This window comes from Schistocerca americana, chromosome 1, assembly GCF_021461395.2.
Source record: "Schistocerca americana isolate TAMUIC-IGC-003095 chromosome 1, iqSchAmer2.1, whole genome shotgun sequence".
NCBI lineage: Eukaryota > Metazoa > Arthropoda > Insecta > Orthoptera > Acrididae > Schistocerca > Schistocerca americana.
In genome coordinates this window covers 602,723,345-602,751,033 of record NC_060119.1, presented here as the reverse complement: position 1 = coordinate 602,751,033, position 27,689 = coordinate 602,723,345, and the positions used below count along the sequence as shown (strand labels likewise).

The following is a 27,689-nucleotide window of genomic DNA, read 5'->3' as shown; positions in this document are numbered from 1 at the left end:
ACACTGAGGTGAACGTAAGTCAGCATTGCAATCCATCTGTATAGCATTCTGGGAGACTCATTGTTGTAATTTGTTTAACTGTTTTGTCCTTTAGTTTAGAACAATGGACTTCACAGCGCAAATTGCACTTCCTTCACAGGTGGTGCAATACAGTAAGGAATCATGTTCATTTACTCAGCAAAACCCTTGCTGCTTGTTATAGGTATGCTAGCTGAGTGCTAGCGTCAGGATTGCGCTAAAATAAGGCACACTCGCCTCTTAGAATGGAAAACAAGTTCTGTCTTTCTCCTTATGCACTAAAGAATCCACACTCACAAGAGAGATATTTAGTGTACATATTCTCTCCGTATGCCTCCTACATTATTGCAAAAAGTATTATAGAAGTACCGAACGTAGGGTGTAATTTGGGAGTTATGAGAGCGAAAAACCTTCAAATTTTCCTTAAGATATCCAGCATAACTCAAAAGAGTTGGCCGAGCGGTTCTAGGCACTTCAGTCCGGAACCGCGCTGCTGCTACGGTCACAGGTTTGAATTCTGCCTTGGGCATGGACATTGTGATGCCCTTAGGTTAGTTAGGTTTAAGCAGTTCTAAGTCTAGGGGACTGATGACCTCAGCCGTTCTAATGTTCAGAAGTGTGTTAGTTCCTAAGGGACCAATCTGCTTAGGTCATCGATCCCCAGATTTACACATTACTTGAACTAAATTAAACTAACTTATGCTAAGGACAACACTCACACCCATGCCCGAGGGAGGACTCGAACCTCCGGTGGGAGGACCTCAGATGTTAAGTCCCAGAGTGCTCAGAGCCATTTGAACCATTTGAACCAAAAACGTCACCCATTCCAAATTTGAGAATTAGTCGCCGTTGTGTTCCTCAGATACCCCCTATTTGGGGACTTTTCCCCAAAATTCTCAGTTGACGCCGTGCTGATTCAGACGCCTATATTCTTAACCTTTAACTCACCCAAATGTACTTTTAGAAATGACAAAACGACGCCCAAAGGAAAAAATTTAGTTATCCCTAGACTGAACACTAACTAATGAAAAGCACCTAAGAACTATCTACAGTATTTCGTACATAAACTGTACTAAAGTAAACCTGGCATAAATATGTGAGAATACAGTGGCGTTAAATTTATATTCACGAGCACTCTTTATAAATAAATAATGGTGCATGCAAAAAAGACCATTATCGCACAAGGAGAAAACAGATTAACTGTGCCCTACAATAAATTTTATTTTCACACACACAGGTGTCCCGTGGGCGCATCTGTTCTGATACGCGTCTTTTTTTTTCAGAAATGCGCTGAATCTGGAAGTTTTCATAATCTCCTGGAATCCCATCCTGTGCAGCCTCGAGGTACCCTGTCTATTACTACCGAAAAAATAAAGTTCCTTGGTGGTCCTGGCTTCCGACTGAGATTCCTGAAACATCATACCATCGCGTCTTCAGCCCTGCGCACCTATCCCGTAATCTGCAACGCACATGTCACTGGCCCTATCCAGATGAAGCACCCATTTAAAAGACACATGGATGTTGTGACTAATTAGATATTATCCCCACATATTAACAACAACCAAGCGTATTGTGGTTTGGTGTCGCACGTTGAATAATTAAAGAACGAAGTGTGGTATACAACTATTACTTGTGACAATTGTGTAACTGGTGTGACTCTTTAAGATATAAAACCTATTAAGACTATGACAGCTCAACAAGATGTAGAACGGTGTTACCTTTGATCTATGCACCGAGGCGGCAAAAGTCATGGGTCAGTGATATACGTATATAGAGCGTCATTGACGCTTAAATGGTTCATGTAAAAAATGTTTCCAGCGCGATCATTGACACGGAGAATTAGCAGACTTAGAACGCAGAATGGTAGTTGGGGCTTTTTCCAATTCAGGAATCGTTAGTGAATTCAATAATACGAGATCCAGAGCGTCAAGAGTGTGCCGAGGGTAGCAAATTTCAGTCATTACCTCTCATCATGGACGAAACAATGGCCGACGCTTACACTTACCGTAACGACCAAATGGAGCGGCGTTAACACAGAGTTGTAAGTGATAACAGACAAGAAACATTGTGTGAAATTTGTGCAGAAATCCATGCAGGATGTACGAGGAAATTATCTGTTAGGACATCGGGGCGAAAACTGGCGCTAATGGCTATGGCAGTAGACGATCGATGCAAATGCATTAGCTAACAACGTGACATCACATGCATCTCCTGTCCCGAGGCTTTTAGCTATATTGGTTGGACCCTAGACTTCTGGAAAACTGTGGCTGGTCAGTTGAGTCTCGACTTCAATTGATAAGAGCCGATGGTAGGTTTCGAGTGTGGTGCAGACCCAACGAAGCCATGGACCAAACTCTCCAACAAGGCTGTGTACAAACTGATGATGCTTACACTGGTGACGGGGTGACAGCTATATAATGGTGTTGGCTGTGTTCACATTGAATGGACTGGGTCCTCTTGTCCAACTAAACTGGTCATTGACTGGAATTGGTTAGGTTTGCTACTTGGAGACCATTTACAGCCATTCATGAGATTCATGTTCCCAAAAAATTATGGAATATTTATGAGTGACAATGCACTAATTGTTCGCAATCGCTTTGAGTAACATTCTAGACGATTTGAACTAATCGTTTGCCCTCGCAGATCGCCCACATAAATCTCTTGAACATTTACAGGACATATTTCTCGCAAAAAATTATGTGCGGGCAGCACTTTAGCAGTTATGCTTGGCCATAGAGGCAGCATGGCTTAACATTTCAGCAGGGGACTACCAACGAGTCCATGCCACATAGAGTTCCACCGCCATTACATTAACAAAATCGGTCACAGAACCTATTGGTGACAGATCGTCTGAGCTCGGGAAGTTCGCTGATGGAGACACGCACGTCCGTTGTATCTCACTGAAGGTGCCTGAAATATCCAGACTTGAGCCTTTCAGATGATCTGCATTAAATGCTTTTAGATTATAGAATCATGTAAAGTCAGATAGGAGCTAGTGGTCGAGAATCATGTGAAGTATTACAGGAGTTAGTGGTCGAATAATATTGCCCACTTTTTTGAAGGGATTCCGTTTTCAGTTCCAGTAGTTTTCTTTGCATTGGTTTACAAAACACGTTTACACAATCACTTATGGTCGATCTGCTTCATAAGCCGATTGCAACCGTCTTACACACATACATGGCTCCAAAACAATGGCACATACAGATAACAAGCTCTAAACACTGCAATAGTTTAAGTGTGAACTGGTACTACCCAGGACTGGATCTATCGTTAAGTAGGAGTGGGAGGGCTAGGCCAAGTTCCAGGGGATCGAGCAATACAGGCTCCGACAGAGATAGCGAGTGGCGCGCCTCAGAATAGGCAACTCTCTCAACTCAAATACGCGCCCGAGGTACAGGGTACAAGATCACGATTGGGTGCGGAACATTGTAAACCAATGTCGGCCCTGCAATGATCATAAATATAGACGTTTCTTGTCTTCCCAAACCTTAAGTTGGAAGAATGTATATAAAAAGGACATACCCCAAGTTATGATCACTATGCAATCAAACAATAATGATAGGTTAATTCTCAGACCTGTTGCGACCAAACACACACACACATACACATACACATACACACACACACACACACACACACACACACACACACACACACACACACCTGCGAGAGCTTCTGTAAAGTTTGGAAGGTAGGAGATGAGGTACTGGCAAAAGTAAAGCTGTGAGGACGGGGCGTGAGTCGTGCTTGGGTAGCTCAGATGGTTGAGCACTTGCCCGCGAAAGGCAAAGGGCCCGAGTTCGAGTCTCGGTCCGGCACACAGTTTTAATCTGCCAGGAAGTTTCATATTAGCGCACACTCCACTACAGAGTGAAAATCTCATTAAGGAGATGGTTGCTATAAGGCCAGGAGCACCCTACCTAGAGAGTAGACTAAGAGGAAAGTTTCGAACGTGGTTGCCTGGTGACACCAGGAAGCTGAAATCTGCACTTCAGATTTGCCGATAGAATTAGCGCGTGGACTGCAGAGAGGGAGAAGCAGTGCACATTCCGTATTTAAGTATTCAAAATAGTATTCAGCTAGGACGTTTGGACACTAACTCCATGTCATTCTGCCAGTGTTGAGTAAGCTCCAACTTGTCTTTTTACTCATTTGGTGTACTGCTCTCAAACGTCTGCATTTTAATACGCTGCTAGTGATTGCTATCTTGTGTTGGTTCTCACCCCTTGAACTCAGAAACTGTCTTCTGTTGTAAAAACAGTCGAACCCACTGCTATTCCCCGCCTTCAGTGTAGTAGATTAGGCTGAATGCAATATACAAGTATTATTCAGATTGATATGGCAGGTAGCATGGAGATGGGTGGGAAGATGCTCAGCTCAACATACCCAGAAAGAAGAAAGAATTTTTACATTTGTTCGTCCTTGGCGTAGTCAAACAACATTGTCAATAATGAACAACTGAAATTCTGAGATAGATAACTGAACGACTTTGCTTTCTTCCAAAGTAGTTTTCCAAGAGCGTGATATGCTATCAACGAATCATACACAGTCTCAAATACACTTCAAGCTATTCTGTTAAACATGCGAGCAAAATTTGCACATATGCGTCTTAAATCCCGTAAAAAGTGAGACAACCGGTATTAATAAAATTTACAGGTTACACGACATTTTTCCGCTATTTAATACAACAATTCACAAATGTGGGAAGAAATACATTTAGTTAATAACAAGGATCTGATATAAGTAGACCAACTTGAGTTTGACCGAGAACCTCTTCATAAAGCTATGATAAGATCCTCTAAAACACACAACAGGGGAAAATTAAAATCACTTAGTCAAAACCAGAAGGGAATTACGGATCAAAACCGAAAGATTCCAGATGGCCTTTTCAGGAATTAACTGAAGAATATGAGTATTCATATTTAGGATAAGTATACTGATTTTAAATAATACTGTTGTAATTTCTAAGGAAACAAACAATTCAAAATATTTCATGGTATTTTTAACACATGAAGCGTTAGAAAGAAGTACTTCCAAAATGATTAATTAAGTTTATATTTCACAATTATTACATCAAATTGTAGACGATTTGCAGTTTGGTGGGGTTAGGTTTAGGAGAAACATAGAGATGTTGGGTAACTCAGAATACTGATTCTCATTGAGGGCTAAGACAAACATAACACTCACTAAACAAAATTACACAGCATTCCACACTAGAACCGAAATGAACTTTCCATATCAAGGCCTTGCCCAAAGAACAGGAGATTTCGTAAATCACAACCAGTACATTAATCACACAGAAGAAAAGGTGGTCACAATTTTCTTTCTACGTTGGTTCTTCGCTGCATTTTAAACACTTACAGCTAGGAATCCAGTGATCCTGATGAAAATTAATACCTGAAAAATTTCCATAAGACTTTATTTTACTAGTATTAGTTTTGTGGAAATATAATTAATAAACACCGCTTACAAAATTTGTAAGAAATTTAACTACTGTTTTATTTTTACATTTTGTATGCGTAGAAGATATAAGAAGTGCAAATGATAATATCCGGTTCGAAGCTCGGTATTATGTGAATACAGTTGGCAGAAAGTTCTAGTTTTCTGTTTTCCACAATGCCGTTTCAGAACTACACTTACCCGTTTTAAAGCGTTGGCAGCAACCTTCATAAGTTGCTAGTAAATGCTGAAATTCCAACATTTTTCGTGAAGAATGAAAAAGAAACAATAATACGCGTTCTAAACCACTCACGCACAAATTTATAATTTGCGCATTGTGGTAATAAATGGAGGCAGTACACAGAATTTACGTGGGCAGTATACATAAAATCTGTCAGCATTTCTCCAAACAAGCGTCCACCTTGACAAAAGAAGTTTGAAAAGTGATTTCAATATTAAGCCAACGTAATGAAACGTGACAATTTAGCCTTGCGGACTTACTCTATTAGGACATCAAGATATTATCTATAATTTCTGAGCAGTGTCGTCTTTATATCGAATTGCGAAGTAAGAACAAAATGGTCTTTATTTACAGTATTGAACCAAATGACAGTCATTAACCCATTGTGACTGATTTTAGAGATATAGTGAAAGATTTATTCAATGCGGAAAATTGATATTCCAGTGGTTATGGTAAAAATGATTGCACTGCCCGGGAATCGAACCCGGCTCGCAAGAATGGGAATCTTGCATGCTACCACTACACCAGCAGTGCCCACAGTAAACAGTATATTACGTCATGGTACATACTAAAACTACCATCTAAAAGCTCAAATATTAATAAATAAATTGTGGAGTCTGAAATAACAATTGCGGCTAACTTACTGTGTAGCAGCCTTGGAACTACGGAGGTGGGGCTGGGGGATGGGTGTGGAGACAGGGTGGAGTGGGTGTAAACAGGGGTAACTGCCCTTGGTGGAAATTTCAGGAGGCGCCAAATACATATGTTCGAAGAAATAAAACTTGTTCATCGAGGGCTAATATCCAGCGCATGCTGTTCTATTAGTTATTCATTTTATATTGGAAAAGTTCTCATTTGGTTCTTGAATACATCATAAGTTGTTTTATGACTGCATCCTAAGTTGATTTTTGAATCTGTAAATAGTGTATGTGATGTCTTTGGCGGGGTAATCGCTGTTGAATCTAGAAAAAAGAATCATTTCGTCAGACGAAAGGAGATGAGGCTACACGAGCTGAATCGAATAAACACGAATAGATGAATGTCAACTGACGATCACGATGTGTTTATGTGCTTGATTGGGTGAGAAAATAAGCGTTATTATAATTATTAGCACATTCTTAGATTTAAACTACTCTATCGAAAACAAATGATTAACAGGAAAAAAAGGTAAGAATGATTACGTGTTATATAATGTTAAAATCTTCTCTGTGAACACTCCTCAAATAGCCCCAAAATGAGATTAAATGTATTGAAGAAAGTCAGATTTTGACACATTTTTCGCCAGAACAGTACAAAACTGAATAGAACAAAATAAGAAGTGCGTGTGTGATACTAATATAAAAGACAAGTATTACACATACTCACACATGATTACGATTTTGCCTGTAAAGGCAGTTCATCAGTGTTAAAATATATTTATTTTTAGTTTTAGGCAGTAAACAGCAAATAACGAGTGCACGAGGCAGAAAGCTTTCTGGGGCACAAGACAGAAAAACAGCTACTGATAAAATTGAAGAGTAGAAACGTCGGTTGTAAAGATGAGAACACGGCTTAACGAAGCAGCTGCATCATTCAGCTCCTCTGATACTTCAAATACTACGATTTCAGGCATTTCGAATAATTCTTGTAATTTGTACATTCAAGGTAATTCGACTGTCAGTCGATGCTTCACGGCTTAGACGATGGTAAACAGCCTTTATCGTCGGTATTAGCGGGAAGGTGATGTTGCCATAGCATCTAGTGACTTATTGCAGTCGAGTAATAAAGACGAAGTTATAGCTCTAATGGATCCTGATACATGGCCACTCCAAGACAAAATTTTAGGTCAACAAAAGTAATTTTTCACCAGACAAGCTGAATAACTAAATGATAAACATCCAAATATCACAGAATTTAGGTTCACTGTACCCATGATTACTACTTTCGTCACGACTGAGCTGCTGTCTTCAGATCCAATAGGGTACAAAAATTACAAAATCAGTAAACTAGGCCTCGGGCTATAGCATGTTCCTTCCGATATCCATTACGGTGGTAGGCGAAAATGTTATTACTTGCATGCCATGTTGGAAATTTCTATATGATGTCCACTGTGAGACGAAAAGTGTTGTACATGATATTACAAGTCTTAAATATAGGCTTTATGTCACAATCTTATAGCATGGACGATTCTCATAGTGTTACATTGCGTCGCTTATTTAGCCTGTAACTAGGGTTTAATGTTGTCTTCTTTCTTCGGTCTTAAAAATTGACAAAATACATTCACATATTATATTTCCCTTTATATATGACTGACGCTGACTGTTTTCCATTTTAAAAGATTCACCTTGTGCGCATACCCCCTTAAAAACCTAGAAAACATCTATTATTATTCATGAGACTGCCGCCATCTGGTGGTACCTCTCTGTACTACTCTGTTAGCCTGCTGTACACGGCCAGCTGCCAGCCCAGACAAATGTGGGAGCTCTTTATGTGCCATTCTTGTCTGACTCTGTCATGCCATAAAGACGCTTTTTTTTACTAAGCTTATATTGGAATTTGTATATTTACTATAACAACTCACATTAAGGTACTTTTGCTTTATTTCAAATTCACAGTCCGTTACCATGGTAGGAAGACAACGTGCAGTTTATCGCACAGCCTGATTTCATAGCCTGTACTTTGTGAATGAGTAAAAAAAAAAAAAAGAATACATGTACAATTGTTATTTTACGATTCCAACCACTGCAGAGGTACCACCAGATGGCGGCAGTCTCATGAATAATAATAGATGTTTTCTAGGTTTTTAAAGGGCTGTGCGTACAAGGTGAATCATTTAAAATGGAAAACAGTACAGCGTCAGTCATATATATATAGGAAATTATACTATGTGAAAGTATTTTGTCAATTTTTAAGACCGAAGAAAGAAGTCAACATTAGACCCTAGTTACAGGCTAAATAAGCGACGCAATTAAACACTATGAGAATCGTCCATGCTATAAGCATGCCTATATTTAAGACTTGCAATATTATGTACAACACTTTTCGTCTCACAGTGGACATCATATAGAAATTTCCAACATGGAATGCAAGTAATAACATTTTCGCCTACCACCGTAATGGATATCGGAATAAACGTGCTATAGCCCGAGGTCTAGTTTACTGATTTTGTAATTTTTGTACCCTTTTGGATCTGAAGATAGCCGCTCAGTCGTGACGAAAGTAGTAATCATGGGTACATACACCCTATCAAGGCAAGAAATCTTGTATCAGAAGCTTTCCCTACGTAAACAATGTTTCATCACATAGAAAAACCGTCTCCAGCAAAATGAAACCATCTCAGGACATCGATTGCGACACTGAGTGATTAATCCCCACTGAGAAAGAAAAATGAAGACACATTCTACATGTAGTAATGGACGCTGTCATTTATCTTGGCACAAACTTCTCTTCGCTCCAGAAGTTCTAAAGAAAAACTGAGCGATCTTATTGAAATTTTTCCTCGGTCTAGTCTTAGAAATTTTCTTAGTTAGGTAACTCTGCTCTCCAAATATAAGCCTAGTCTCAAGCACCAGTTAGACCACTAAAAAAAGAGATACTTATCATGTTTGTCTAAGACAATACAGAATAGAATCATGGATACAATGCAGACAAGTTTCGAAACACCATTATCAGTGATATGAAGACTGCACTTCAAATGTATCTCACACAGAAGAAATGAGCTAAGGGAGATCTTATAAAAAAATAACAGAAACTGAAGGTGAGATGAAGAAGATCTTTATTGACTTTGTGGAAGTTGACGGAAATACTGGAGAATGTATGGGAAAACGAGAAGCTAATGTATCGAATGTGCAAAAATGGCATGGACAATCTTATAATAACGGATCTAACACGGCCAGCGTATTCAGGGTGTTACAAAAAGGTACGGCCAAACTTTCAGGAAACATTCCTCACACACAAATAAAGAAAAGATGTTATGTGGACATGTGTTCGGAAACGCTTAATTTCCATGTTAGAGCTCATTTTAGTTTCGTCAGTATGTACTGTACTTCCTCGATTCACCGCCAGTTGGCCCAATTGAAGGAAGGTAATGTTGAACATGTTCCTTTACAAGTACGACACAACATGTGGTTCATGCACGATGGAGCTCCTGCATATTTCAGTCGAAGTGTTCGTACGCTTCTCAACAACAGATACGTGACCGATGGATTGGTAGAGGCGGACCAATTCCATGGCCTCTACGCTCTCCTGACCTCAACCCTCTTGACTTTCATTTATGGGGGCATTTAAAAGCACTTATCTACGCAACCCCGGTACCAAATGTAGATACTCTTCGTGCTCGTATTGTGGACGGCTGTGATACAATACGCCATTCTCCAGGGATACATCAGCGCATCAGAGATTCCATGCGACGGAAGGTTGATGCATGTATGCTCGCTAACGGAGGACATTTTGAACATTTCCTGTAACAAAGTTTTTGAAGTCACGCTGGTACGTTCTGTTTCTGTTTGTTTCCATTCCATGATTAATGTGATTTGAAGAGAAGTAATAAAATGAGCTCTAACATGGAAAGTAAGCGTTTCCGGACACATGTCCACGTAACATATTTTCTTTCTTTGTGTGTGAGGAATGTTTCCTGAAAGTTTGGCCGTACCTTTTTGTATCACCCTGTATAAAGGAGTCCAATTCAGTCTTATGGAAATGAACGAGCTGGCAGAGTTGGTATTGTTTCTTCATTGGATCCACTACACGATGGAAAATTATGCAAAGCGTACAAAAACAAACTGTAAAGGAAGTAGTGAAACAAGATGTCCGGCTATTAAATGATTTACTGAAAATTGTCAAAGCCCTTGAAGGAACTGAAGAACCCTCCCTTGCGTATAAGCTGCCCATCTACTACATACGGTGATGGATTTTAAATTTATCCCCAGCTTAACAATTTGGGCTAGTATTCTTCGAGAGCTTAATGGATTAAACATCAAAATACAGAAAGAGGACAAAATCAATTAATGTTCTGTGGTGTTAATGCAAGATCTCGTTAAGATCTTGGAAGAAATGAGACAAAAACAAATAGAGCATTGAATCAAAGAAACAGCACCAGCGTTAAAATGTTGGAAATCGAGGCAGTCCTTAACAGCAAAGGAGCTTCCAGAATGTAAACGCGACGCAACGAAATTTGTGAGGCCATATCAAGAACACTATACCAAATTGATCTATTTTCCAAAGATATAAAAACGCTATTTGCCAAAATTTTAGCACAGATTGAAACAAGGGTAGAGAGCGCAAAGAGTCTACACAAAAATTTCCTCAGTGGCCACTAATTTTTAAATACGACTCTGAAGATCTGCAGAAAAGTGGAGCTGACACAGCACGAAAATATTCGAAAGACCTAAATGCAGTTGATTTTCGGCAAGAACTCGCCGTATTCGAAAAGCTAGCTGCCGAAATTAATGAAAAATCAGCTGCATTCGACAAGTTACACCACCTGTGCAAGCATGACTGGCAAGAAGCGCTTCCTAATGTTAGTATAGCCTTAGGGCTATACTACACAATACCGACATCTCCAAGCTGTAAGTCAAGCTTTAGCAAAATAAAAATAATTACGGTGATCTGCGTTCAGGTGTGAGTCAGCAACTTCTGTCTAGCCTCGTAATCTTAGCCACTGAAAATAAGACTGCTAGTGCGAGGAACTTCAATGACCTAACACATTCCTTCGCAGAAAGGAGAGCACGCTATGTGAACCTGTAACAAAATGAGAGAGAAAAAATGCTGTGACCTAAGGACTGAAGAAATGTGTACTGTCTTCATTGTCTTTAGTACTAGTATGATTCCTATATTTCATTTTATGTTACACAAAAGATAAAGTTATTAGCTAACCTATTGTAACTCATTGCAGTCTGAAGCAGTAGCATTTCTATTCCTCTGCTGCCCAAAGTTCCAGTACATTAGTATGTTGACATTCTTTTCATCTTCTTCTTCTTCTTAAAAAAAAAAAAAAAAAAAAGAAAATTTCGGACACAGCCATTATTTCGTCACTATATTATCTCTTCTGCACGAGAATTGATGTGTGGCTCGCTGTTTATTTATGTAGGTATTTGTATAATTTACGATTTCATCAATAAAGTCAAGGTCAGTTACTTTCAAAAAAGCATTAACTTCATCAGTTACACGCATCGCCTTTCTCTTCGGATCTGGTGGAATTTGTACAACGTTTTTTCTGTTAGTTTTGATGTTTTAGCACACTCGCTTTTACACCAACGTGAGACTGTTTCCAATGAAGAACCATCGTACATCTGCTGTCTCTTCGGGATCATCAGCCTCCTCACGTTCAGGTTCAGATTCACTGTCATAGTGCTATTCAGTGTTTTCATGACTCAAATCTACAACACTTTCCTCCAAGTCTGAAAAGTGTGGATAGATTTTATCATCACCTTCGTCGAGCAGTTTGCGAATTTCTTCGTCTGATACATCCTTTGAATTGGAACAAAAAAAATTAAAGAAATGAAATGAATAAATACATTCAGATGTCGGTGTAACCAAAGTAGCGTTTAATGTGCATCTATAAAAACTAAAAAAGTATAGTTAACTTTAGGACATTGACTGCAGGAACAAAGCTTCCAACTGTCACACCAGCAGGTGCGCGTTGTTGTTTTTTACAACATTCGCACGTCGTTGCTTGCAATTGAGAAAACAAACTCAGAAAGCTACCGAACTGAACTGAAGCCACTTTAACATTGCCGAGAAAACGTCAACAATGGAATAATGGCAGCAATGACGCAATAGCTCAAGGTGAAGGCATTCATTACGCGTAAAAAATGCAGCTGTTGTACATTTTACAACAGTGCGCACAGGAATGACGCAATAGCTCAAGGTGAAGGCATTGATTACGCATAAAAACTGCTGCTGTTGTACATTTTACAACAGCGCGCCCACTCGAGGGTTATAGGAGAAAGAAGTGCGAGCCATGAGCAAAGCTTCCTTCTGCAATTTATTACTCATATTGTTTAATTATATTTTTACAACAAAGTACCTTTTAAGTATTTTGTTGAACTGCGAAAATATTTTCAGTTCACTATTCGATAGGAATAGCAAATGCTAAATTCTTTCAGCAAATAGCACATTGTGGAAAAAATTGCAAAACATGCAGTTTTTGAACTGGCATCTCCTTTTAAAATTAGTGATTTATACATCGACAATTGCAGTTTGTTGCAACAACATTTTGAAAATTGGTGTTTAAATATCTGGCAAAATGTTCAATGCCTGCCACTGATACTCAGAAATTAAAATTAGATACAAACGCTCTTGTGATTTGCGTTAAAAAAGGGACACAACTCCTTACCAGTGCTACAGATGCCCCTGAGCCCGATGGCATTCAAAACGGTGTTTTCCGGGAGTTCACGGATAGAGCCGTAGTATACCTTTCGCACATAACAAATGCGATCTTAAAACATCAATACTTACACCAATACTTCCCTGACTTTTGGAAGGTGGTCGACGTCCTGATGTTCAGGAAGACAGGGAAAGCTCCCACAAAATTACCGACCCATCAGTCTGCTGTGCTCTCTCAGCAAGATTGTTGAGTAGGCAATACTAAAACGCATCACTAGGCACTGCATAGCGAATGACACACGAAGACTGGAGCATTTCGGCTTTAGGAATCACCACTCAACAACAAAACAACTCCTCCGCTTAGTCGAATATTCCACACACGGGTATAACAAGAACAGAGCCGCAGTGTCCGCGTTCCTGAACATCGAAAAAGCTTTCGACCGCCTCTAGCATATTGGCCTCATACGCAAATTAAGCGATGCCGGATTCCCCGAAGGACTCATACGTCCCATAAACTCATATCTCACGAACAGGTTTTTCAACACTGAGGGGCAGGGTAAACACTCGGCACAACACGGTATTCAAGCTGGAGTGTCCCAAGGAAGCATTCTGGGGCCCATCTTGTTCAACTTCTACATTAACGACTTTCCAGCAACACAAAACACAACGTTAGCCACCTACGCGGCTGATACAACCACCCATGCGCAAGATTGAAACAGTCGAATGTAAATTCACGAATACAGACAGCATTTAGAACTGCCGAGCCTTGGTTGGAACGATGGTGTATTAAAGTAAACGCCGATAAGTGCGAAGCATTTCTGTTCACACGGAGAGCGAAGCTACGGCGCAAACATCAACACTACACGCACGCCCAATATGTTTCCGAGAGAAAGTCAGATATCGTGGTGTCTGGCTGGCCGGAAACTTACATGGGGGGACCCCGTTGAATACATTGCCAACAGAGCGCACGTGAAGCTAAAATCAATCCACCCAATGCTCAACAGGGAAAGCATATTGAATAGGCAGGCGTCGAGGTCCTTATACATGACCTCTGATGACATTAACAACTCCCGTCTGGGTATGTGCAGCTCCTACACGCCTGCGCCGCCTGCAGATTATACAGACAAAGTGCTTCGTAACATAAGCAACGTTCCACGCTACACACGCACCGTGGATCTTCACAATAAATACCGCCTTGAAACTCTCAAGAAACTATTAAAAAAAACACGCAACGCGACTACACAGGAACTCGATACACTCGAACAATCCTTTCATCGCTACTCTCGGAAACTATGATCACACCAGAGGTGGAAGCTTAAGCAGCCAAAGACTCTACTAGCTGGGGCATAACCACGTATGGCAAGCTAACATGCGCTCACAAGCGCATATCAGCAGCATTGACAGGCTATACCACTTGCTATTAAAGCCAACCAGCAGGCTAAGCAGGGAAACCGACAAGTTCGCACACTAACGCACAAACACTGTGAATCCGATATATTACCTATCGGATGCAAAACGATGATGAACATAATTGTTAAGATATGCTGACGCTGATCGAGAAGCCAACACCGGCATCCACCAGCACCCGACAGTAACACCACCGCACCATGTCAAAATTATCGACTGGCATAGTACCAGCTACTAAAAAAGCCTACCATTGCATGACCTGTCGTTGGCAGAAAGAAAACCGCTGCTGCTCTTACAATCAGACCCAACTATCGTAGAGGTTTTTCTCCCCTTGGTTCTTGCCTTGGCACTTCTTTTTCTCTGCCCTTCAAACCGTTACCCTTCGTTCAACTTTCGACCCAATCTATTTCCAGATGCGCGAGTAATAATGGTTAAAGTAACCAGAAGTACGCAAGCATCGCAGTACCCACGTCCTGCAAGACCTCACTTCAGTGAAAGCTAACTAATATGTATAGATGGCAGTAGACCTTTTATGTTGGCAATCATGCCGATATGTGCGTGGAGGATCTCCACCTCTTACAAAATCTCCAAAGTAATTAGGAGCTTCTTGAACACATTATTTTTGAAGTTTTGTCAACAGTTTTTTGATATTTTGGCAGGTGAAGAGTATGACATCTATGAAAATTACAGACAAACAGTGAAAATATTATAATTTTAGGCCTTCTTAACCTTGGCATAGTTTGGGCAGCCATGCTAATATCTTCCAAACTTGTTGAAGGTACGAGGACTGGAAGCTGGTCTCCAGAGTGGTGTTCAGCTACTGTAATATCTATACTGTTGGCACGCTCCTGGAATTGAATATAATAATCCAACTGCTGAGGAAGCCATACGTAATGTAGTATGCTACAAAAGTTGTGTATCACAACATCGATTTTTGAAATACTATCCGCAGAAATGACACATTTTTCAGTCTCGTTGTGGTAAATGGAAAAAAGTACAAAATTGATTTTGGGAATGTAATGTTCCAGTTGTCAGTGTCATTCAGAACACTATCAAAGAACTGTAACAGTTCTACTCTGTGATTAATTGTGTGGGCCCATTTTGATGGGAAGTTACACCTACCTGGGGCAGCTGATGGAAAATTTGTTATAACAATTTCCTTTACATTAGAAGTTCATTCTTCCAAACAACATTTTATTCCTGGGCGTAGCAGTGAGTGAAGTAACCCATCGGATATCTTGAGAAACTCATCCTTTGTAGGCCCTTATATGACCAACCACTCATTCTTCATGTTACATCATATGTATCTGCAATCTGCTACGACAAATTTATCAACTACGCATTCAGCAAGAGCAGACAAAGCATGCGCCGTTCTGTCTACACTGAAATCAATAAAACTAACGTGCCTACGTGAACATTATGCAGAAGTGTCGACGGGTGCCATCTACATAGTATGTCAGAAGTTTTACTCAACATTATGGCAACATAGTGGGCAGTTTTTCTTTCGTGCTTCAGTGATTCCTTGACTACCTCAGAAGTAACAATGTCATTGTATGTGATGCAGACGTACCTCGAAATACTGAAGTGTACTCAAGTGTGCCTCTAACGAGGTGTCGTCATTTATCAAAACATTTAGTTATTTCATGTAATTTCCTTTGTTAACAGAATTCTTTCACTCATTATGCCATCGAAATGGGAGCTCTTGTTTAGCTAAGTAACACGCTGCATCAATGAGTTCTTTGCAAATTTCCTCTGTTCCTTTCAAATTATTCGTCGTATTACTTCGGTACTGCTCATTTAATAATACGTAAACCCTTCACATCACATGAGGGCTCTCGGCTAGCAGCACGTAGAACGCTTGTTTCAGCTCATTTTCTGGCATAGGGCTCAGTTAACCCATCACCCGTTCTCGGTAACAGAGCAGAACATAGTGCTGTTCCCTGGCCCTCCGCTAATTAATTTCCGAAGGATCCAAAAAGAGAAATTGTCAGAAAATGGCCAAGTACTAAAAATGGCCTTCGGTCCTCGGGTAGCTGCCCTGTGGAAGTGTTTGGCAATCGCCTATCATTACTGGAACTTCGTGTTTCTACATTTGATTTTGACTGTTCGATCTGATCTGAAATCCCTTTATGTCCTCTTACGCTTCCTCAAGTCTATGTCGTGACATGACGAATTAGATTCAATTCCGCCGGAAGAAGTGAAGACAGAATGTTCAGTGGAGGAGATGATACTGACTAATGTTTTGGACTGCCATGGTGTGGATCTAATAGACAATGTTCGTAAGTGGAAAATCCTCACAGGAATGTAATAGAGCAAGTATCTGTTGCAATGTCTCGTGACGTTGTTCACGACGCTGTTTCTGCTGCACGACAACACTCCAGCACATTGTGATCAGGACCCCAGCACTCAGTCATAGCTGACGCTTCTTGCAATTGTCGTATTTTGTCTCACTAACAGTATTGTCCTCCTATGGCTCCTAGTAACTCATGTCCTAGTAACTCATGTCCTCAGATGACGAAACTATTGAATGTCAGCCTTTTTCGGAACGACATCCCCGGTTCCCACCAAATCACCCATCGTTGGGAAAAATTGGTCGCTTTAAAGGATGATAACGCAGAGAAGGTCTAAAAAGTTCAACAAGCTTAGTGGTTGTAGTTAGACATTTTTGAGGCGTTGGTAAATTGTTAATCACCATCATCATATATGAGGACTTGATGAGAAGTAACGCCTCCAATTTTTTTTTTGTGATAACTGTTAATGCTTTTTAATTGAAACAAACTCTATTAAATTTTACATCTTTGTGTTTCATGTCTTTTTCATGTCTTTCAGCCCTCTGCCGCTAGAGCGATCCGAATTGTAGCTTTTAATGTTTCAGTGTGTAATGTAACTATGTCGGTGCCTGCGGAAACAGTGAGGCGCACCGAGTTTCGAATTCGAGTATCTTCGTCCACACCAGGGATACTACGAGTAGAATAAGTGGCAGGGGTCACGCATAGGAGGGCTGTGGGTGGTGAGGTGACCACGAATCCTCCCGCCAAGCCACATTTCATTGATGCTGGGACAGGGCGTACGTATGTTTAACCTAAACGCACTTATGAATCTAATAGAAATTTTCCAGATTTTAGGGTACTATTACTACGTTTCACATTAGTTAGGCTATTTTTTTCTGTGGTGTATGAAACGCTAGTGTAAAGTCTCCGAACTACATCTTTTTTTTTCAAATTTTGTTAATAACTTTGAGTTTTCAAAATACTAATCTATAAAGCTTGGTAGAATGCTAAATTGCCTCCGTCTTATTTTTAACACTAACTTCACTAGGAACGTGATATTTCCGTATGTATCTAACAACAGATAACGCTTTATCACAGAGTCGACTTGAAGTCGCAGCCTTTGCAATATCTTTGGATGACCGTTCAGTACACCGTCCATTCATAACCAGTTATTTTTTGAATGATATTTTCACTCTGCAGCGGAGTGTGCGCTGATATGAAACTTCCTGGCAGATTAAAACTGTGTGCCGGACCGAAAGTATAACTTCTGATCTTTGCCTCTCGCGTTCAAGAGCTCTACCAACAGAGCTACCCAAACACGACTCACGACCCGTCCTCACAACTTTAATTCAGCCTGTACCTCGTGCCGAGTTCGAGTCTCGGTCAGGCACACAGTTTTAATCTGCCAGGCAGTTGTTTGTTGACAGCCAGAAGAAAGAGTCCTGATTCACTTTCGGAAAGTTTTTTAAATTCATGTAACTCAACCCTACATAGAGAAAGAGACGATCCTGTAAAACTACATTCTTTTGTATAAGGTCTTTTATTTCTGTTTCCATAGTCCCTAATCATTGGTATAGACACACATTGTCGCATTTACAGGAGAGTTTGTTTTTACGGTTAATTTTTTCAAGCAGTAGTAATTTCTTCGTTAGTTGGTAATATATTTCCCTGCAAAAATCTTCTGATTTTCTAGATTAGCTTCGTTTTTGTATCTGAATATTTCTCACATTATTAGGCTCATTACTACGCGCTAAATCAGCACCGGTGGATGGTAGATATAGAGTTGGAACAGCATTAGTTTTAAACTTGCGTTTTGCGTCTCGAAGGAACATTAAGGTGTTCAGTTTTCAAATCTGTTTCGTAATCCGAAACAGTGAAATATTTTGACCAAACACTGGCATTTTCAACTGGAGGCAAATCTCTACGTTTACAAGCATTTATTCATTTTCGTTTGGTCTCACTGACTTTAAAAAATGTGTGGAACCTAAGTCTTAACTTACTTATTTATCTGCTGTGGTTAGTACAACTGCAGATCGCACAGCAAAACAATATTTTTCACTTAAAAGTCTTCCCTAAAAATCCCACAGTATACCGATAATTATGGTGTAACCGTGAACTCAATCGCCAGTCACTAATAAAATTTCACAGTGCCGTAAACAATCTTGTTTCCGCACTTAAACGCAATATAACCCAATAAGTTACGGAAGATGGCGAATTACTGAGTCGCTTCACTCTGACGTCAGTGGCGTGACATGGAAATTTTTGGAAATTTGAGGTAAGGTCTTATGGGATCAAACTGCTTAGGTCATCGGTCCCTAAGCTTACACACTACTTAATCTAAGTTAAACTAACTTACGCTAAGAACGACACACACACCAATGCCCGAGGGAGCATTCCAAACTCCGACGTGGAGAGCTGTCCTAACACTGCGTGGCTTCCCACGCGCGGCCCACTATACATTATAGTGGTACACACATGGCGCTCCCTCACCCTTTCTGCATGTAAATGCTAGACCAAACATGAGCGTCGCGGCATTTGCAACGGCGCCTTGGGCTCACCGTCATCAGCCATCTTCTTCACAGTCCCAACTGGACACCCTCCGTCTTTCATCTGTTTCCAAAAATTAATGTTTCAATATTTGCTACCATTCGTAGATAATTTCTTACTGTTTTTAAATGCAAATTTATGCAAATACATATACCTATTTTCAAAACATGCTTTCTACACTTGCCTTCATTTTATGGACCAAATTAATTAACTACGTAACATTCTCTATTGTAATAAACAGTAAAATGATTATTTAGTAATAACCGCTGATGACCTCGATGTTGAGCGCCCATAAACCCCCCCCCCCCCCAAAAAGTTAAGGTACAGAACTGTAGCCACAGGATCTGATAGGGTTACAGAATACCTTCGCAGATGTCATGTTGATAGTGATCAAGCGGTGCAAGCGGAGGTGAGGTTACAGCTCCGTCTACAAAGGTGAAGGTGCTACAGTGAGGGTATCAAGCAATTGGTTTCTCGTTGGGAAAAATGTGTTCGTAGCCAGGGTGACGATGTTGAGTAATAAATACGTACACATGCAGAATAAAGATGTAGACTGTTAATAACGTCTGTCTTATTTAAAATGCTATAAGAGATTCCACACAAAAATTTGGAGACGTTACGTTTCAGCATGACCTCGTAGACCGTCTTACTGTATTACTGTCGGTCAACAGCAGAGAGGACCGTCCATGCTCAAAAAGACGCATGATCCACCATTAAGTATACAACCTTTATCTATATATAGGTATTCTCACTAGCCGATTACCTGAGTGTTGGTAAAACAGTCTAAACGAATCCCGATCAACAAACAAAAGCCAGGTTCGAGTCACCAAATTTCAGTACAGGACAGATCTGAATGTCAATGAATCGTGTTCGAGAGAGATGTGGTGTTAAGAGTACCATATTTTCTCAGTCATAGAGATTGAGAATCATCGCAGTTAAATACAACAGAGGAGCGTTTGACCGGAAAGGAAAAAGCCTTTGAAGTACATCACAACCCTCGCTATCCAAATTTACGTCACAGTTACTGGGATTAGAACATTTTGTCAGGAGAATCGTTTACGTCAGATGCAGTGTCACATACTGGCGTTGTGGCTGTCGATTCTGTCGGAAGACTGCAGGCATGGCCCAGACGTCAACAGGAAAGCGAATAGTAGAAAAAAATGTTCAAATGTGTGCGAAATCTTATCGGACTTAACTACTAAGGTCATCAGTCCCTAAGCTTACACACTACTTAACCTAAATTATCCTAGGGACAAACACACACAACCATGCCCGAGGGAGGACTCGAACCTCCGCCGGGATCAACTGCACAGTCCATGACGCCGCGCCACAGACCGCTCGGCTAATCCCGCGCGGCCCAGTCCATGTTAAATACCAGCTACCTTTATTGTTTCAGAATATTAAAGGACTGTGAAATAAAATTAATTAAGCACATATCTCCAGTGATCACTTGTCAACATTGTCTGCCTCACTACGCATCATGTGACCTCTGACATACATGTGTTAAGTGTTACAGGGTTTACGTTAGCATCTCTGCTGTAGATCAGATGTGGAGAAAGAAGGAGCAACCACATTTAGTAAGAACTGTCATAAATTTAAGAACATAGACATTCATAAATTGAGCTTAAAGATTCATAAATTGGAAGTGTATACCGAGTACATGCAGTTTATTTTAATCTGCATGAATCACCTATATCACCTAGAAGCTCTATTGTCCGTTTTAACAGCAAAGAACAAGTAATTCGTGACTGCAAGTAACTGTACTGTAGATTTTCTTAAAAACTTCTTCTATAGGAATGTACTGCAAATTTCTCATCCAGGGTAACTAATTCTTGAAAAAGTGTCATTGATAATATTTTTACAGGCAGGTTCAATGAAGGAAATTATACTACAAAACCAGTCGACAAAAATATCTCAGATAACTACATGTAATTTCTTTCATTAAACACCAATGTAGAATATATGAATCTATTAAATTTAGTTTAAAAAAATTTAAAAATTATGTTTTTAGGAAAATCCTCAAAGTTATGAACTGGAGAGTTGTATAAAATGCGCAATGCATCAGTGAAAAATATAACTCCCCTGATAATAATCTCCTTACCTTATTTGAAAGTTGCTTTACCGCAGAATTGACACAAATTAGACCATCGTCTACAATGAAACCAAACATTACTCAAGGAATGAAGATATATAACAACAAGGAAACTGCATAAGTCAAAACAGTTGAGATTTTGACATAGCAATTTATACCGCAAAAACACAATAATAAAGACATCAGAGCAAACACACTACAAGAAAAAGATAGATCAGGTAATAAAGTAAAGAGTATGTGATTTGTGAAGTAGATGACCAGTAAGACCAGAAAAGAAGAGATGGAGGCAACTTTAAGTGTGAATGATTGCTAACATACTCGTATGTACATTGTTGAGAAACATTTTGACATTCATTCATAACTGTTACAGAATGAGTAGATGCTACCATGGAATATCTGAGACCATCCACAACGAATAACTTGAGTAATATTAATTTGATCCTCACTGTGGTAATAGAAGAAGTGATGTCCACTATAAAATCCTTAGAATTTAACAATTCTAGTTATTTTGATGCATTAAAGTGTGTCGTCGAGAGTTTATTAAAATTAATCGTGTCCATTTATTTATCAGTGAAACATTTTTCAAATGGTTAAATACGTTGAAGTTAAATCCTCATGTACAAAACAAGATAACGAAATACTGTCAAATTTACATGTAATTTCATATCCCCAGGATTCTAAAAAATCTTGGAAAAGAGTAATACGTAATCGATCTCTTCACTATTTTGCTTCAAATAATGTATTTTTGATGCCAGAGTTCGAATTTCTAAGGCATTTCAATGTGGAAAGGGCTATTTCCACATAAAGGGGGGGTGCTCAATTTAGTAGACACTAAATTACTGACTAGAGGCATATTTCGTGATCTGTCAAAGCCAATTAAGGAATTAACATTCCAGAATTGTACTTATTATCAGTTTCTGCATCAGTGGGCGTCTTTCTATGATTGCTGTGACGTTCCCAGAGTTTTGGGTTTCGTAATTTTAACGATTTAAAATATGATAATATTCACGTCATTAGTCGTTCAAAGGCTGAGGATACAGCATACGCTACGTTTAAATGACTTGTTTCCTCGCGCAGAAAGGTGCTTTATCCAGTGAAATTACTTTATTGAAAATTATCGGAAAGGTACATCATTTTTATGGGAACTTCACAATTACAAAATTAATGTGCCCTATAATTACGGGTATATCTCAGCTGTCGTGGTATCCATCGATGTACCCACACCACAGCACCGTATCATGCTGCTAGAGCAGCGAAAAAGAAAACAGTGCACCTCCATCTCCGTATCGGCTGTCATTTCTTTGAAAGCACACTGCAGTGCAGTGGTCATCTCAACGCTACCATACATACACTATCTGATTAAAAGAACCTCGACGCCCCTACGTAGTGTGGAACTGACCAGTAGATGTCACTACAGGCGCATCTACCAGCATAAAATAATGGCGTCATATGTTGTCAGTAGGGAAACATTAGCAGCAAAATGAGTCGATTTTGATAGCTCAGTGACTTTCAGTGTCGACTATTTATTATACGTCAGATGAGTATCTAACCCATGAAAGACGTTTCCATCGTTCTAAAGCTGTCCATGATGACTGTTGCTAATTTTGTTTGTGAAGTGTGAACGAGAAAGAAAAATCACAGCTAAATCAGTAGCAGACAGACCTCATCTACCGATTGACAGGATCTGTCTAGCATTGTAATTGGTGGCTGTAAAAATGTCACCAAACCAGCTAAAGGCATCACTCCGGAGCTGCATACTGCTACCACCTGTCCAGCCACCACAGTGACTGTTCGTACGGTGTTAAAAATAATGGGGTCAAAGCTCTATCGGCCCCTAATGACGACAGATTTCCAGAGTCAATGCCAACTAAAGCTTTAAGTGGTGTGAAGAGCGACGCTTTTGGTGAGTGGCTACGTTGTGGATGTCCGATGGGATGATTTGGGGTTGGCGATTGCATGGAGAACACTCTCCGTTATTGTGTGTAGTGCCAGCAGTGAAGTTCGAAGGAGTAGGAGTGTTACAATATGGGGGGGGGGGGGGGGGGTTGATTCTCGTGGTTATATTATTGCCTTATAACATCGCTGCAGAGGGAAAGATATTAACATATTTTAACGTGTTGTCTACTGCGTACAGTAGTTGAACAGTTCGGGGACGATGACTGTATCAGCATGACAATGTGCCTTGTCATAAGGCAGCCTCTGTGAAGCAATCGTTTATGATGAATAACAACCATGATATGGACTGGCCTTCCCAGAATACCGATCTGAGCCCAAGGGAATACCTCCAAAATTATAACCTTCTCCGGTTTCGATTGTCGGGGAACAATAGGCTGCCATATACATTCATACATATCTTTTTGAGTATACCCGGCAGAATTCAAACTTTCATAAAAGCGAAGGGTGAACATATTCCATATTACGTGTACTCTTGATCAGTTAGTCTATATTTAAATGTGAAAGTTAATTACGTATCGTGTCATTGGTAACCATCTCGTTGTTTTCATTAATGGACGACTGAACTGCTTCAGACGAGGAGCGTAAACTAGATCACGCAATGCCAAGATCAGCTTGTACTTCAATTTTTATTTTCTGGAAAAGGCCTGAGTAACAGGACAAATGGCTCTGAGCACTAGGGGCTTTTACTTCTGAGGTCATCAGTCCCCTAGAACTTAGAACTACTTAAACCTAACTAACCTAAGGACATCACACACATCCATGCCCGAGGCAGGATTCGAACCTAAGACCGTAGCGGTTGCGCGGTTCCAAAGTGTAGCGCCTAGAACCGCTCGGTCACTCCGGCTGGCGTAACAGGACAATATTACTGGCTAGATTCAGGGCAATAGAATTCTTCACTGTGACCTCACGCTCTCCGTGAAAACCATAAAAATGGTTAATATTTTTCTTTGCAGCTCAACATTATGAAGCACACAACATTTTCGTAATACGTCGAGAAAGAGAGTAAGGAGCGGAAGCAGAAAACGAGACTGAAATGTGCCTGTGTTCCAGTAAAGTCTGAGAACTCCACCCCAACTGTTAGACAACGGCATAAAGGGAGAAAAATAACGGCATGTAGCTTCCTTCTATGCAGTTACAAAAGAGCTTGTGAGAGCGCTTGTTCTGGAAACTCGTATATCTCGACCGGAGTTGGAGCGAACACAGGAGACATCCTCGTGACGTCTGCGGCGGCGCACTGGATGTCGCAGACGGCGGACGACCTCGGCTGCTGAGTTTCGGTGGACAAGTTGGCAGTTTAAGCGAGAGGGCGCTGCCTCATTCCGCGACAAAGCGCCCACTGTGTTTTGCGCTGCTGTTACTTGTAAGTGGGCCATCCCGAGGCGGCCGGCAGAGCCACGCTTTTCATCGTACGAGAATGCGGTCTCGTCGTGCGGACATTGCTACATGCAGTAGAGAGACGGGGCTGTAAACTTTGTTCCGAACCGAGTGCTGCACTGCTGCTCACAGCTAGTAGTGTCACTGTGTTGCGTCTACCAAAGTATATGTATAAAATGCTAGTTACTAGAAAGAAACATTTTAAAAGCGTAATCCACCCTCTGCAGAATGGTAGAAAGTAATCTGATTTGTTCCTAGCGTTATTAATTATTCAAAGGTTAACTAAAATCTTTGGTGTACATACTGCACTGCAATCTAAAAGGACGATTTAGTCTTGTTAGAAGTGGCTTTCATGTGGCGTGTTAACCTTCATATTACTAAAGGATAAATGACCTTCAAATTAAGAATGCCTCCTACTTCAGAATTTCGAAAATAGAAGTCACTGAACTGATGAAGCGCTCCCGAAATCGACCCTGACTTTCAAATTTATGGGGTTCCAATTATATTGTCACTGGCTTAAACCGAAATTCAACTAACGAATAAAAACTTACACAGTCGATATAGACAAATGTGCTTGATTTATGATTTTTAGTTGGTTGGTGGGATGATTTTGGCGGGAGGGGACCAAACAGCGAGCTCATCTGTCTCATCGGATTAGAAGAGAATGGGAAACCACCCCGGAATTCGCCTGAAGCGTTTTAGGGAAACCATGGAAACCTAAATCGGATGGCCAGCCGCGGGTTTGAAACGTCGTCTTCCCGAATGCGAGTCCAGTGTGCTAACCACTGCGCAACCTCGCTCCGTCTTTTGGATCAATAGAAGTTAAATCATCGAGTAATGTCCCTTTTTTATATATGGGCTGGAACAAATATTAGAGTTTATGTGCCACAGAGATATGCATGCAACACGAGCAGTACTGAGTTATGCTTAATCACGTTTGTTTTCTAGTTTGAAGCGGCACAAGGTAAGAACACTTAGAAATACGAAATAAACGTGGTTATCTACAGGGTGTCACAAAAAGGTACGGCCATACTTTCAGGAAACATTCCTCACACACAAAGAAAGAAAATATGTTATGTGGACATGTGTCCGGAAACGCTTACTTTCCATGTTAGAGCTCATTTTATTACTTCTCTTCAAATCACATTAATCATGGAACGGGAATACACAGCAACAGAACGTACCAGCGTGACTTCAAGCACTTTGTTACAGGAAATGTTCAAAATGTCCTCCGTTAGCGTGGATACATGCATCCACCCTCCGTCGCATGGAATCCCTGATGCCCTGATGCAGCCCTGGAGAATGGCGTATTGTATCACAGCCGACCACAATACGAGCACGAAGAGTCTCTACATTTGGTACCGGGGTTGCGTAGACAAGAGCTTTCAAATGCCCCCATAAATGAAAGTCAAGAGGGTTGAGGTCAGGACAGCGTGGAGGCCATGGAATTGGTCCGCCTCACCGAAACTGTTGTTGAGAAGCGTACGAACACTTCAACTGAAATGTGCAGGAGCTCCATCGTGCATGAACCACATGTTGTGTCGTACTTATAAAGGCTCATGTTCTAGCAGCACAGGTAGGGTATCTCGTATGAAATCATGATAACGTGCTCCATTGAGCGTAGGTGGAAGAACATGGGGCCCAATCAAGACATCACCAACAATGCCTGCCCAAACGTTCACAGAAAATCTGTGTTGATGACGTGATTGCACAATTGCGTGCGGATTCTCGTCAGCCCACACATGCTGATTGTGTAAATTTACAATTTGATCACGTTGGAATGAAGCCTCATCCGTAAAGAGAACATTTGCACTGAAATGAGGATTGACACATTGTTGGATGAACCATTAGCAGAAGGGTACCCATGGAGGCCAATCAGCTGCTGATAGTGCCTGCACACGCTGTACATGGTACGGAAACAACTGCTTCTCCCGTAGCACTCTCCATACAGTGACGTGGTCAACGTTACCTTGTACAGCAGCAACTTCTCTGACGCTGACATTAGGGTTATCGTCAACTGCACGAAGAATTGCAAGTGTCCTCGTCGTTCTAGGTCTTCCCCAGTCGCGAGTCATAGGCTGGAATGTTCCGTGCTCCCTATGACGCCGATCAATTGCTTCGAACGCCTTCCTGTCGGGACACCTTCGTTCTGGAAATCCGTCTCGATACAAACGTACCGCGCCATGGCTATTCCCCCTTGCTAATCCGTACATCAAATGGGCATCTGCCAACTCCGCATTTGTAAACATTCCACTGACTGCAAAACCACGTTCGTGATGAACACTAACCTGTTGATGCTACGTACTGATGTGCTTGATGCTAGTACTGTAGAACAATGAGTTGCATGTCAACAACTACCGAGCGAGGTGGCGCAGTGGTTAGACACTGGACTCGCATTCGGGAGGACGCATGTCAACACAAGCACGGAAGTCAACATTACCTTCCTTCAATTGGGCCAACTGTCGGTGAATCGAGGAAGTACAGTACATACTGACGAAACTAAAATGTGCTCTAACATGGAAATTAAGCGTTTCCGGACACATGTGTACATAACATCTTTTCTTTATTTGTGTATGAGGAATGTTTCCTGAAAGTTTGGCCGTACCTTTTTGTGACACCCTGTATATGAATAATAAAAAGTAAGGTCCCGTTAGTGTGTCGTCATTCTTTCGTTCCAAATATTAAGATGATCGTTCCTGAAAGCTGATCTGTTGTTTTCTTGAGCACATTAACGCAAAATATGACTGCTAGGCATTGGCTTTTGAAATAATTTAGAAAGCGAAATGATTTGCCGAGTGATCAAGATATTCGGAAAGATATCGGTTCATATCCCCCTCCCCCAAATCTGTTCACCTATGTTGAGGTCTTTCGCATTTTTCCTAAATTGCTTAAAGTAAATCACGGGAAATCCCCTTTGAAAAGGCCAGATTTCAATCCCTATCCTTCACAAATTGGAAATTTTTTTATCAGTCTTTTTTTCTTTTCTCAATCGCACATGTGGTGTCCCTCACAAAATGATTGACAATGACGAACTTCAATA

At 40.7% G+C, this 27,689-nt stretch overlaps 1 non-coding gene across 1 annotated transcript; it reads right to left on the bottom strand.

Annotated features, from left to right (window-relative positions):
- Window positions 1-6,161: 6,161 nt before the first annotated feature.
- Trnag-ccc lies at window positions 6,162-6,232 on the bottom strand. The gene has a single exon. It is a non-coding gene; the product is annotated as a tRNA-Gly (tRNA).
- Between the last annotated feature and the right edge of the window lie 21,457 nt (window positions 6,233-27,689).